The following is a 15,775-nucleotide window of genomic DNA, read 5'->3' on the forward strand; positions in this document are numbered from 1 at the left end:
TCGAATATTTTGGTCAACCCTATCTCCTAACTTCAGTGACTTTGCCTATATTACGTTCCTTAGCATCAAGGTGCACTACACGCTGTTTCCGTTCTCCTTGGCTCCGAAGGCACAGTCAGATTGCCTCGACTCACTGCAAATTTGCTGGGTTGCCCACTTCTATATGTGGCTTTACAGTTTCTGCAATTCAGAAGTTTGTGCTGGCAGCAGCACGCATAGGCGCTGGAGGTAGGGGTGCGAGTGGGTGTTCTACAGCAGCCCCAGAAATAGCCATGCTGGAATTGAGAAGGAGAATTAGCAATAAAGATGCCTTTAAATGTTGCTTTTATCTTATAACAATTGCTATGTGGTCAAAGACAGGCGTCAAATGTCAGTCTTACTGTTATAACACATAGATTGGTGTATACTTTTCTTTATTTTGACTGCAAAGTTCAAGGATTTTGTAACGTGCACTGACAAGCGTTATGGGATACAGGGAGTTTGAAAGGAAAGACAACAGATGTCAGTTTTTTCTTAAGATACAATATTTAAATACATATAAGTGTATATTAGAAATATTTCAAAAGCAGCTAGGAAAACCCAAATGAAGAACATTTTTATGAAATCCTGAAGTGTGATGGAAACAAATATTTTAACAGGAGCCAAATGAATCGAGACAATTTACTCGGTGATTTGCAAACGATGAATATTTGCCAAAACCTGATTTCCACACTTTATTGCCTGTGCTCTTAACAGGGTCAGATTAGTAAGGCGGGCGCTCGGACAGTGGTCGAGGGGCCGGTATCCCAGTTTCAGCTGTGGGCTGCTTTTTTGGGCTCCTGGGGCTGATTTGGGCGATGTCTGTGCTATTAGGATGACGCCCAGTGGGTGCCTGAGTGGCCTTTCTGGAGGCAGATGGGCGTCAATTACCTCCCTTTTATCAACGAGCAGATGTGTGACTCACTTTCTCTCCTGTGCTGGCCCATTAAGGTATGAACTGTGAGTGGGAGTAGGGAGCCTGAGCAAAAGTGGCGGCACTTGTTTTCAGGAGTAGTATAGGTTGTACACTACTATTCTATGCCAATACAGAGGTATCTGATTGTTGGAAGACCCAGGTCTTTAGGAGTTTTCTGAAGGTGTTCTCCTTGTCGGTTAATCTAAGATTGACAGGTAGATTGTTCCAGGCCCTAGTTGCTAGGACGGTGAAGGTCCTCCCGCCCCTGGTTTTGTATTTGAATCTTGGAATGGTAATGAGATTTGTACCAGATGATCTCAGATCTCGCGAGGGGTTGTAGCGTATGAAGCGCTTTGCAAAATAATGGGGCCCTGAGTTTTTCATAGTTTTAACAACAGTGAGGAGAAGTTTAAAAAGAATCCTTTTGTGTAACGGTAGCCAATGGAGAGTGTTCAACGCCGTTGAAGCTGATGACCTTCTAGGAAGTCCCAACACCAATCTGGCGGCTGCATGTTGTATGCTCTGCAGCTTTTTAAGAGTGGACATTTTTACTCCCGCCATTAAACCATTACAATAATCAAGTCGGGAGAGTATTAGAGCTACCGCGACTGATTTTCGGGCTGCAATGGGGAGGAAGTCAAAGAATTTTTTCAAAGACTTAATGAGTCCAAAACAGCGTCCGGCGGTGATCCTGACGTGGTCATCGAAAGAGAGGAATGAATCGAATTGCACGCCCAGGTTCCGCGCTGAATGTACGGCGTTAGGTGGAGCCTCAGATCCTGTGGGCCACCAGTCCTTCGGGCAGAAGGATATGTCTTTGCTCAGCAGTATGATTTCGGTCTTGGCACTATTGCATCTTAGATGATTGTTGTTGAGCCACTGGAAGACATCGGAAAGACAATTTTGGAAGCGCGGATCTGCGCTCGTACACTTTTTGTCGATCGTGACGACAAGTTGTGTGTCGTCAGCGTATGACGTGACGAGGATCCCATGGGATTCTATCACAGCGAGGAGGGGGGCCATATAGATGTTAAAAAAGAGGGGACTTAATATGGACCCCTGGGGCACTCCTGATGTTATAGGTTTCTCGCTGGATAGATAGGGACCCAAGGACACAGTTTGGGACCTATTAGATAGGAAAGATTTAACCCATGCCAAAGCTGTGTCTGTCAATAGAGAGGAGGAGGAGCCCCAGGCGACAAAACTGCTAGCACGACTATGGAATTTACACATCCATCGCTACGTTTTTCATGTCTCTGCTGTTCAAGACAGAAAAAACTTGCCGTTACGCATAAAAACTGCAGCTGTAAGTGCCTAGACGCGATTGTACAACTTTGGCACGGTGACAGGCGGGGTGCTGAACAGTATCACACACTTTTGACCGCTATAGCGGCTATCATAAAATTGTGCTTAAAGGCGGGGTGGTACGACGATTGCGAAGGTTGTAAAATTGACGACCCGAGTCAGCTGCATCACGACTGTCTCATGATGGGGTGTGAATATGAAGATAGGTTGATACGTAAACTATGTTGTAAGCTGGACCCCCATAAAATTATGGTGGCGTTGGGTGAGGTCACGGTCGTGAAAGAAATCTTTCTACCGGACGATTGTATTAAGATGATTGTGAATGTTTTAAAATATATTAAAAGAACGCAGACCCCCTCAGAGCATGTTAAAAGTATGTATGCGGCGGGTGGTGAAGAGATAAGAGCGATAATGAAACAGCATCTGAGGAAGTTGAATTATCGTAGATATTTTAAGATCAAGTATCTTTGTAGGAGATTAAAACCGAGGAACATAGCATTTATTAATGACGCGTAAATGAAAACATGTTGATGACCGTTTTCGCTACTATTATGTATCTGTGTTTTTCTGTTGCAGGAAAGTTTGTATCGACACATGGTCGAGATCGGGGTGCGGCCGAGCGCTAAATGCGTGGAAGATGCTTTTTATTTTCTGATCAGAGCAAAGATGCCATACCCCAAACCTGTGTTTCGACCTACCTCGCTTTGCCGTAACAAACAATGTGAAGTTATTGAAGAGTTTGAAAAAGAGCTGAGTCGGAAACCTAGAGGCTTTTACGACATTGAAAATAGCAAATACTTCTTGGACGTCGACGACGTGCTCGAAGACTGCGTCAACAATTATATAGAACGGACATTTTGCACCCTAGGCACTACTCTGAATAAGAAACAGTTTTTCAATTTTATGAACACAATAGCTGATTTGTATTGCCGAGCCTTCATGAGGGGGCGTGGAGAAGAAGCAAGAAGACTGATACCATACACAGCTGGCAAAATCAAGATACTTATTCTACGTCACGAGTTTTTAAGATCAATGTGTTAAATATCTATGTATTTGTTGTTATTAGCGTTTATAGCGTTGTACATTCCTATATTTCGCACTTTAAAATCATAAGCTGTTTAATTCATGTTTTATTAAATAATTTACTACTGCTGCATAAACCGGCTTTTAGTCCTGATTATGTGATTAAGGAAAATAATAAATAAAAACAAATGTGAATGAATTGAGTAGTGGCGAGGGAGTAGGTGGAGTGTGGTATTTTAGTTCAAGAAGCGCGACGATGCAGAAGCTTTTCAAAAGAGTTTATTACAACCCCTTGAATGTTGGTAGTTTTGGCGGTGTAGACGCCTTGTACAAGGAGAGCAAAATCCACAACGACGCTGTTAAAAGAACACATGTACGTGACTGGTTATTGGGTGAAGATGCCTACACGCTACATAAGGGGTCCAGAAAACGCTTTCAAAGACGGCGTGTTTTAGTCAGCGGATTAAATCATCAATGGCAAGCAGACCTTCTAGATGTCCGTGAACACGCTGCGTTTAATGATGGTGTAAAATTTATATTAACTGTGATAGACGTACTGTCAAAGTATGCATTCGCAGTCGGTTTGAAGGAAAAATCAGGGAGTTCGGTCACAAAAGCGTTTGATTACATTTTCAGCAGCGGAAGAATCCCTAAAAAGCTACAGACAGATAGAGGGAAAGAGTTTGAAAACAAGACGCTAAAAGCGCTGCTGAAGCGGTATGGGGTAAAACATTTTGTCACAAACAATGAAGTTAAGGTGGCGATTGTAGAAAGATTCAACAGAACTCTCAAAGCTCGAATTTGGCGGTATTTTACAGCGTATAACACATTTCGTTATATAGATCGTTTACAAGATTTTATTAAAAGCTACAATCATAGCTATCATAGAACCATTAAGACGGCGCCAGTAGAAGTAACCCAACAAAATGAGTTGAAAATTTGGAGAACTGTGTACGGGTCAGCGTTCAACAACAATCCTGTTTCAAAAAGCACGTTCAAAATAGGTGATCATGTTAGGGTATCTAGATGCAAGGGCGTATTCCAAAAGGGGGTATGAGCAGAGTTTTACAGATGAGATCTTTGTGATAGACAAGATTTCCAAGCATTCAGGCGTTACAGTTTCCAACTTAAAAGACTACGCGGGGGAGGATGTCATAGGATGTTTTTACAAAGGTGAGCTACAAAAAATAAAAATGGATCAAGACCGCGTGTACCGTATTGAGAAAGTTTTGGCGAAGAAGGGGAAGGGCGCCAGAAGAAAGTGCCTAGTTAAATGGAGGGGGTGGCCTGATAAATTTAATAGTTGGGTTTCTGAGTGTGAATTAAAGGATATACAAAGTCTACAACAGCAGGTTTAAACATTTAGGTACTTCGGAATCACCATGGAGGTCGGACCTTTTTATCTGACGCTCCCGAGTAATGCTTCTCTGGACACTTTCCCTAATAACAAAATTTCAAATTTTACAGTGAAACTAGCAAAACCTATACATCTAAAAGGTGACTGGGAGGTGGCCCTAACAGAAATTCAGTACCCGCACACGTGGGATACTTTTGAAACCGAGGATGTTAGATTTACAGTGGTACGCAAGAAGGAGAGCGCGCATGAACTTTCTTTTCCACCGGGGTACTATGACAAGATACAAGACATTGTAGACGTGATGAATAAATCTATCATTAACAACGCAGAACTTATAGACTTTAGATTAACGTATGAGCCGCGACTTAGAAAAGTGCAGTTCAAGAATGTGCAAGACTACGGTATTTTGGTGCGCAAAAAACTGGGTTGAGTGCTGGGGCTGACGCCTAACGCTCACCACGCATCAGCAGAAGACAGAGCCTTCACGGATGTACACGGGGGGTATTACATGATGTTTGTGTACTGCGACGTGATAGAGCATCAGAGAGTGGGGGATAGCTACGTGCCGCTCCTCCGCTGTGTGGAAATCACAGGCCGAAATAATAGCATGATAAACATCATTTACACCAAAAGAGACTATGTTGCGGTCAGCAAAAAACATTTTCACACAATAACTTTGTGTGAAGGGCCGACCCTTACCTCCAGGGGGCGGCGAACCAGTGTGGACTCCCATACCTTCGGAACCACCCGTACCGCAACTCAGACAACCCAGGCTACTCCTCTCTCTATCTCCCTACAGGCGCCGACGGCAACACCGGTGCACAGCGGACCGGATGTGACCTTTCGTGACCCCGGAAGTGTGGCGGGTACTGAAGGACCGGAAGCGACCACACCTGACCCCGGAAGTCATTCTACTGGATCCCGACCAGATGGTAGAAAAGCCGACGACTCGGAGGACTCAGGGTTCCCAGCAGCGGACTTGCGGCAGGAGTTAGCAGTACGCGAAGAACCAGCAGCGGAAAGCGAAGGAGAAAGGAAGAGCCGAGAGAAAGAAGAGGAAGAAGACGTTTGGTGTGAGGACTGGTGGCGTCCTCAGGAGGTGGGTGGAGAGCGGCCGTAACTTGGAGGAGAGTTACGGCGGGGCACGTGAGTACCTTGTTACCTTTTTCCGTGTTTCCCCTTTGTAGTAGTGTACATAGCGTAAATAGTCTCCCGAACCGCACTCACTGTAAATACGTACACCGACACTGTATAGAACTGTACACATTTCCCCCCCCTCAAACCACACTCTCTACCCGCTACCCGTCTTCTGGCTTTCTCTCTCTACCTACCCTACCGCCCTCCCTCACGTCCGTTTCAACCCTCTCACTCCCCGGTGCAGGTGACAGTATTACGAGGTTCGTTGTCCTCCGGACTAACCGCCCTGTGTCTCTTTCTATTTACCTCCGAGGGGCACACCGTTACCTACACCACGGAAAGATGACCTCAGCCCAGGAGCGGACATCCTACCGACGACGCCTCCCCGGAACCTCATCACTACAACCTTACCTGGACTTCCACCCGGACAACTATACTTCAAAGACCAACTTTCTGTACAATCAATAAAGTTCTCGCTAATCATAGCGCACTTCATACGGCCTCCACGCCTGTTATTCCGGCCCGCCCTAACCCCCACTCCACAGTTGGTGTCAGAAGTGGGATTGCCCGGAAGCATGGAGGCCACGGTCAAACAACTGGCAGAAGGCCAGGAACACCTTGGAAAATTGATGGAACAGTTCCTCAAGACCGCAGAAGATGACCAGGGACAACTGTATGACGTCCTGAAGGGTCAGGGCACAGCCCAGGACAAAACTCTTGAGAAGCTTACAACCGTCATGGGGCAACAAAGGCCGATGGCCTCTCTTCCCTCCGTAGTACTGCAAAAATATGTGGCTGGTGAAGATCCCGATTTTTTCTTTACAAACTTTGAGCGCCTGGCTCAGGCCGCAGCCTGGCCGGCCGATCGTTGGGGTCATTACCTCGGTCCTCTTTTAACAGGGGAACTGCAAGCGGCATACCAACAAGCAAACATACAGGGACAGACCCCCTATGAAGACATTAAAACTTGTATTTTGGAGCGTCTAGGGATCGACGATGAAACGTACAGGGTTCGGCTTCGTCAGGCCAAGGTAGGGCCCCAAGAAAATCCCAGAGCGTTGTCTTTTCGTATAAAAGATCTGGCCAACCGGTGGTTAAAACCCGCAACATCCAGTAAGGAAGAGATACTGGCCAAGATCTACCTAGAACAGTTCCTGGCATCCTTACACCCAGCCACACAGAAATGGGTACGTCAACATGCTCGATTGACTCTCGATAGTGCGGTGGAAATCGCCAGCGCCTATAACCCAGCCCAAGAGACCCAACGTGTGAAGGAAGAACACCCCACACGCTTACCCCATGGCAGTCATACCCGGCCACAAAGACCACCTCCGGTGGTCCGAAAACCCGGCCCAGTACCTTTGATGCCCTATCCGGTCATGCCTAGACCACCACAACCCGGTCCACAATGCTATCATTGTGGTGGATACGGACACATAGCCCGCATTTGCCCCCAGAAGGAGGAACCAATGGAAATAGGGCTGGCTAAGAACTATGTGTGTCTCACTACGGAAATAACCCCTCCACCCTTCCGCTGTCCTGTGCAGATTGACGGACACCAGTTGATGGCCCTTGCCGATACGGGGTGCCGACATAGTGTCCTGCGACCACAAGACCTGCCCCACTCCGTGGGACCCGTTACAGGAACTGTGGCCATCAAATGTGTCCACGGGGATACAAAAAGCTACCCGACCGCAAGAGTATGTGTACAACACCCCAGTGATAAAGGGAGCACACTAACAGTCGGACTGGTACCCAATCTGCCCGAACAAGCTATTCTGGGCAGCGACTATAGTGGTCTTCCCCACCTCCTACAGGACACTACTGATTCTCTGAAGAAATGGTGGGCAGAAGCCCCTTTTTCCCATGATTCTCCTGCTTCAGGTTTCTTCCCCCAAACTCAAAAGAAAAAGGAAAAAAGGGACTTCGCCCTGGCTTGCCCTGCTCAGGTAGACACACACCCATGGGAAACAGATCGAGAGTTCCGTGCCGCCCAGCAAGAGGATCCAGTTCTACAGGACGCCTGGGGGCGTGCCCTCCCCAATGAGGACCCATTGCAAGTAGGTCCTTACTTCTTCATAAAGAATGGACTCCTATATAGGAAGTGGGGACCCCAGACAAACACCCAGTTAGTTATCCCTGGACTGTTTCGGGAGAAGGTGCTGTTTCTGGCCCACAGTCACCTGCTGGGAGGACATTTCAGCGATGAAAAGACTGGTGAAGCGATCTTGGAGAAATTTTACTGGCCAGGAGTATATGCTCAGATTAAACGCTACTGCCGGGAGTGCCCGGTGTGCCAGAAAACCAGCTGATATCGGCCTCCAAGGGTTCCCCTCCAACCCCTTCCTCTCATAGACGTCCCCTTTACTAGAGTAGGAATGGACCTTATAGGCCCCCTGTTACCCTCTAAGAGCGGATGTAGGTATGCTCTAGTGTTAGTGGACTATGCCACCCGGTTCCCTGAAGCAGTACCAATCCGTCAACCCACCACCCAGAACATAGCCAAAGCCCTCATTTCCATCTTTTCTAGAGTAGGGTTTTCCCGAGAGATATTGACCGATCAGGGAACACCCTTTGTCTCCTCTCTCATGCGCCAAGTCTGTTCTAACCTGGGAATTAAGCAAATAAGAACCTCAGCTTACCACCCCCAAACAGACGGGTTAGTAGAGCGTTATAACGCAACCCTGAAAACCACCCTAAAAAAACTATTGGGTCTTGAGAGCAAAAGATGGGAGGAGATGCTTCCCCTCGCCCTTTTTGCCATTCGCTGTAAGGTACAAAGTAGTACTGGCTACTCACCATACGAACTGTTGTATGGCCGAGCACTCAGGACTCTATTGGACATGGCTCGCGAGGCCTGGGAAGCTGAGTCTGACCGAACCCGTCCTCTTACCGAATACATCGACAATCTCAAGACACACTTAGGAGAAATCAGGGAGATCGTGAGACAGAATCTGTTGGCCGCCCAAACTACCCAGAAAACCCAATACGACAAAGGAACCAAAGTTCGGTCCTTTGTTCCCGGAGACCAAGTTCTACTGCTCATCCCATCTTCGGATCATAAGCTACTAGGACAGTGGCAGGGTCCGTTCATTGTCGTAAAGCAAGTGACTCCGGTCACATATGAAATTGAAACGGATGCCAGCCGGCGAATTAGCCAAATCTACCATATCAACCTCCTAAAGAAATGGGAGGGTCCCCGTCCCGTCCTATCCGGTAGTACCCCCTTCCCGTTTGAGGGATGTTTCGACACAGACCTACCAGAGTGCAAGAAAAAGGACCTCTGCCGGTCCTTGTCGTCCTTACAATCAGTCTTCTCCTCCTTACCGGGACACACTACTGTGGTGGAACATGCCATTCACACGGAACCCGGAAAGACGGTAAGACAACGACCATACCGCATCCCTGAAGCCCGTAGAGCCATCATCAAAGAGGAAACGAACTAGATGTTAAAGATGGGCATCATAGAACCCTCCAGCAGCAGCTGGAACTCGCCCATCGTCTTGGTCCCTAAGCCCGACGGCTCTACCAGATTCTGCATCAATTTTAGGGAGGTGAATAAGATCTCTGCCTTCGACTCATATCCCCTACCTCGTGTAGACGAGATGGTAGAACGCACTGGCAAAGCAAGGTATATAAGCACCCTTGATCTGTTCAAGGGCTATTGGCAGATCCCCTTGAAAGCAGAAGATAAACACAAGACCGCCTTCTCCACCCCAGAAGGCTTGTTCCAGTTTAAAGTAATGCCCTTCGGGCTGCATGGGGCCCCGGCGACATTTCAGAGGGCCATGAACCAGGTTTTACAACCTCATTCCCAGTACTCAGGTGCTTATCTTGACGACATAGTCATCTACAGCGATACCTGGGAACAACACCTTTCCCATTTGCGATCTGTTGTCTCCTCCCTGGGTAAATACGGTTTCACCATCAACCCATCCAAGACTACTTTAGCGGCCCAGAGTGTAAAATATCTAGGATACTTGTTGGGTGAAGGGCACATTCGTCCTCAAGACAGCAAGGTTAAGACCATACAAGCCATACCCTTTCCCCAAACCCGAAAAGACCTCCGTGCCTTCCTGGGGATGTTGGGCTATTATAGGAGGTTCATCCCCAACTTTTCCCATACTGCAGCTCCACTGACCGACCTCCTAAAGAAGACAGCAAAAACAGAGGAGATCCTAAAACACCCGTCTCCCTAACTGTTGCGTGCCTTTAACCTCCTCAAACATTCCCTGACATCTGAACCTGTGCTAATGAGTCCTGATTATACCCAGCCCTTCATACTACAAACCGACGCGTCGGATCAGGGCTTGGGGGCAGTGCTGTCCCAAAGAGATTCAGAGGGAGCAGAAAAACCCATCCTTTACCTTAGCAGGAAGCTTTTTCCCCGAGAGACTAACTATTCCGTTGTTGAAAAGGAGGCACTCGCTATTAAATGGGCGGTGGAAAGCCTCCGTTACTACCTTGAGGGACGGGAATTCCTTTTGTATACCGATCACGCTCCACTTGAATGGATGGCCCGCAAGAGAGGACACAATGATCGGGTGCTTCGGTGGTTCCTCTCTCTCCAACCCTTTCGCTTCAGAACATTGCACCGGAAAGGGCTAGAGCAGGGTAACGCGGATTACCTCTCCCGGTATCCGCCACCCACAACCCCTACAAGAAACACTCCTAGGGAAAGGGAATGTGAAGGGCCGACCCTTACCTCCAGGGGGCGGCGAACCAGTGTGGACTCCCATACCTTCGGAACCACCCGTACCGCAACTCAGACAACCCAGGCTACTCCTCTCTCTATCTCCCTACAGGCGCCGACGGCAACACCGGTGCACAGCGGACCGGAAGTGACCTTTCGTGACCCCGGAAGTGTGGCGGGTACTGAAGGACCGGAAGCGACCACACCTGACCCCGGAAGTCATTCTACTGGATCCCGACCAGATGGTAGAAAAGCCGACGACTCGGAGGACTCAGGGTTCCCAGCAGCGGACTCGTGGCAGGAGTTAGCAGTACGCGAAGAACCAGCAGCGGAAAGCGGAGGAGAAAGGAAGAGCCGAGAGAAAGAAGAGGAAGAAGACGTTTGGTGAGAGGACTGGTGGCGTCCTCAGGAGGTGGCTGGAGATCGGCCGTAACTCGGAGGAGAGTTACGGCGGGGCACGTGAGTACCTTGTTACCTTTTTCCGTGTTTCCCCTTTGTAGTAGTGTACATAGCGTAAATAGTCTCCCGAACCGCACTCACTGTAAATACGTACACCGACACTGTATAGAACTGTACACATTTCCCCCCCCCTCAAACCACACTCTCTACCCGATACCCGTCTTCTGGCTTTCTCTCTCTACCTACCCTACCGCCCTCCCTCACGTCCGTTTCAACCCTCTCACTCCCCGGTGCAGGTGACTGTATTATGAGGTTCGTTGTCCTCCGGACTAACCGCCCTGTGTCTCTTTCTATTTACCTCCGAGGGGCACACCGTTACCTACACCACGGAAAGACGACCTCAGCCCAGGAGCAGACATCCTACCGACGACGCCTCCCCGGAACCTCATCACTACAACCTTACCTGGACTGCCACCCGGACAACTATACTTCAAAGACCAACTTTCTGTACAATCAATAAAGTTCTCGCTAATCATAGCGCACTTCATACGGCCTCCACGCCTGTTATTCCGGCCCGCCCTAACCCCCACTCCACACTTTGGAACTGAAGGACGATTTGAACGCCAATATAAGATTTAAAGTGGGTAAAGTCATGGCGAAGCTTCATTTCTGACCACGACGCGGCGAAGTGTACTAGCATGATGATTTTACCTGAAAATTACGGCGATGCGTCGCTCTATAGGAATTACTATAGAGCGCAAGCAGGCTCGGGGCTCCCGGGGTTCCACGGGGCTCCTATTATGTATGGGGCGGGTGTTGGCGGTATATTCAGAAGTCTTTTCAGAAAAGCGGTGCCGCTTTTAAGAAGAGGATTCCAACTGGCAAAACCACATGTGAAAACCGCGGCTGCAAATATTGCTCGAGACGTTGTAGGCCGCGTTTCTGGTGCGGTGGTGAAAAAGTTCAATAAAAAGGGTCAAGAAGGTTCGGGTTTAATCTACCTTGAAAGAGGCAGGAAGAGAAAAAGGGGTGTGTCACTAAGGGGCCCACCAGCGTTCCTTCAAAGCGATGTGAAGCGCCACCGACCGGCTCAAAAGAGATCTCTTAAGACCAGGAGTAGACGCGGAAAAAAACGAGTCTCTAAAGGCAACATATTTTAAAAGCGGACCATGGCCTCCGCCCCCTGTGGTTCCCAGGAATGCGCAAAGTCCGAGTTGGACCTATTCCAAGTACCACCAACGCAAACCAGCATTGAAAGTTCTCTATACGTCGAAGTACCGCCACTTTCGGCCCTGTCAGACACAGCACCCTTAGAGTTCTTTATAGCACGGTCGGATGACTACCTGGACCTTTCAGCCACGCTGTTTTATCTTTCATGCAAAATTACTAATGCCGACGGTACTGATCTGGACACCGCTGCACGTGTGGCATTTTCTCCATACCCCATAGCATCACTCTTTAACCAATTGGATGTGAACCTCGGTGACCGACTCATCAGTCAGTCAAACAACTCGTACCCGTACAGGGCTTATTTAGACACCGTACTTAACTATGGGGACCCGGCTTTGAAACGCCAACTTTCAGCGGGTCTCTTCTTCAGAGACACCGCCGGAGAGCACGAGGACACGACTTTAAATGGTGCTAACGCCGGGTTTAAGAGTACAGCTAGCTTTACATCCCGAAGTCGAAAAGTGGAACTTATTGGCCAATTACACAGCGATTTGTTTTTCCAAGACAAATTAATGCTTAACGGTCTAGTTGTGAAGATTAAACTTATTCGAAATAAAGACACTTTTTGCTTAAAGAGCGGAGACGCTGAGGGTTACAAAGTGCACATCTTATCAGCGTCACTTTTTGTGAAACGCGTCAAAGTGAGCCCTGTGGTGCGTTTAGCTCACGCCGAGACTCTGTTAACCAGTAATGCCAAGTACCCCATTGAAAGAGTGGAGCTTAAGGTGTTCAGCATCCCGGCCGGAGCTCTATTATCGAATACAGAGAATATTTTCTTCGGATTTTTGCCAAGAACTGTAATTGTAGCGCTGGTCGATAACGCGGCATTTAGCGGTGAATATGGAAAAAACCCTTTTAATTTTAAGCATTATAATATATCTCACAGCAGTCTCTCTGTAGACGGTCAAGCTATACCGGCAAAACCATACATGCCTTCTTTTGAATCTGGGGGCGTGGCTGGAGAATATTTGACCCTGCTGCAGGTTGCCGGGAAGTATGCGGCGGACCGACCCTTCTTTGTGGACCGCATAGAGTACACTAAAGGGTATTCTATGCTGGCTTTCGATCTAAGCCCCGACAACGACGCTGGAGGCGGACATTTTTCGCCACAAAAATCAGGCATCGTGTGTCTGGAGCTCCGCTTTACCGCCGCATTGCCGTCTACCATAAACCTCCTGATTTACGCAGTGTTTCAGAATGTTATACAGATCAACCATAGGAGAGAGGTATTAATTGACTATATGTGATGATGGATACGTCGCAACTGGAACGTTTTCTTGCCAAAGACATGACTGCTAAACATTCATTTTTAGGTGTATTTGCTGCTGACACTCTACCGCTGTATCTGAGTAAACATCAACGCCCGCTTCATTTATTAGTCAATACAGACGGTAAAAATCAAAGGGGTCGGCACTGGTTAGCAATATTTCTTACGGATAAGGACTCTGAGTTTTTTGACTCCTACGGAATGCCGCCAAACAGTTATTTGTACCCCGATAGCATATGGACATTTTTAAAAAGAAACTCAGCAGACCGCATAATATTTAGCGATAACCAGATTCAGGACGACGCATCATTCACATGTGGGGCACATTGTCTGTTTTATTTATATCATAGATGCCGCGGTGTAGATTTTGAAAGCATTTTAAAAACGTATTCAGCAGATTTAAAAGCTAATGATGCTCTTGTAACAAGGTTTGTGATGAGAGAATTACGTAGCTTGAAAAGAGGCGTTGTAAATGAATGTCTGACATAATATCGACAGACAGAATATCGAACTACAAAAATATCGGAACAAAAATATCGACATCAAAAATATCGGAATCCTATCTTCATAAAGGTAAGTACAAAAATATCGGAAAAAAAATATCGTAGTACAAAAATATCGGAATTAAAAATATCGTTTTTTTAAATGTATTAATAATAATGTAAAAATAATTTTAAAATACATATAATTTTACAAATATTAAATAAAAATATTTTTAAAAAATTAAAACTAATACATATACATTTAAAATAAATAAAACACTTAATAATTTAATGTAATTTTATTTTTTTTAATGTTATTTGATTTAATGTAATATTTTTTTGTTTTTACCCTGTACACCTGTACCCCAAAAACCCAAAACTGACCCTGAACCCTAAAAATATCCCTGTTCCACAAAAACCCAAAACTGACCCTGAACCCTAAAAATACCCCTTTACCCAAAAACTGAAAACTGACCCTGAACCCTATAAATACCCCTTTACCCAAAAACTGAAAACTGACCCTGAACCCTAAAAATACCCCTTTACCCAAAAACTGAAAAATGACCCTGAACCCTAAAAATACCCCTTTACCCAAAAACTGAAAACTGACCCTGAACCCTATAAATACCCCTTTACCCAAAAACTGAAAACTGACCCTGAACCCTAAAAATACTCCTTTACCCAAAATTAATTAATATAATTTAATTACCAATTAATTATTAATTAACAATAACAATAAAGTAAATATATTAGCACATTAGCTGTAATTAATTTAATTTAATAATTAATATTATTTGTCCCAATTAATTAATTAAGAATAACAAAAAATATATATATAAAAAAATTACTATAATTAATGTAATTAACTAATTAATATTAATTAATTACCAACTAAATATTACTTAAAAATATGTACAAAATTATATTAATTAAGGAACTAATTAATATAAATTAATTACCAATTAATTATTAATTAAAATATGTACAAACATATATTAATTAATTAATTATTATTAAATTACTTCCCACCCTATTCCCCTATAAACCCATAACCCGCTACAGAACATATTTATCAATTAATCAATTAATTAAAATTATTTAAAAATTATTTCTCAATTAATTAATTAATAATTCCTACTAATTAATAATTAATTTAACATAATTAAATTACTTCCCACCCTATTCCCCTATAAACCCACAACCCGCTACAGTAGTAAAAGACAATATTTAATTAAATCACATTAAAAATAAATAATAAAACATAATAAATACAATATAATATATACTAAATTTATTTAAAAATTGATATTAGTAACATCGAAGTTATTTATTTCGATATTATTGACATCGATATTTACAACTTCGATATTACTGATATCATACTAATATCGATATTAAGACTGTCGATATTACTTACCTTCGATATTTTGTCCCATCGATATTTAGACTTCGATATTATTGTATATCGATATTTAAAACTCGATATTTTGTCTGTGTACCGTTGTAAATAAGATACCAGCGCAAAATTGTATTTCATTCACTCATAATAAACGTGTTCATTGTATTTATGATAACTAGCAGGCCTCTGCAAGGTCTTTTTCAAAGTGAATCTGTAGCAAACATTTTAACCTATGATATAATTTTATCTAAATAAAACGCATGAAAAATGGCTTTAACTTTTGCTTGTCTATTTGACTTTTTCCAGCACCGGGTGGCTATGTTACAAGTGCAGCTGTTCACATCATTCAGAATTGCTTAGAAAGGATGTTGTCTGTATATGAGACCTAAAGTTAAGGGCTGCAAAAATGAATGTAAAAATTATGAAAAATGAATAAAAAAAGGGGTCTAACTTTTTTCAGCACAGAGTGACCATGTTAAAACGCCGCTGTTCATGTGATTTAGAAATGCTTAAAGGGGTTATTGTATGTATATGAGGCCTAGAGCGCTG

The sequence above is a fragment of the Lissotriton vulgaris genome, unplaced genomic scaffold, assembly GCF_964263255.1.
Source record: "Lissotriton vulgaris unplaced genomic scaffold, aLisVul1.2 SCAFFOLD_921, whole genome shotgun sequence".
In the NCBI taxonomy this organism is placed as follows: domain Eukaryota; kingdom Metazoa; phylum Chordata; class Amphibia; order Caudata; family Salamandridae; genus Lissotriton; species Lissotriton vulgaris.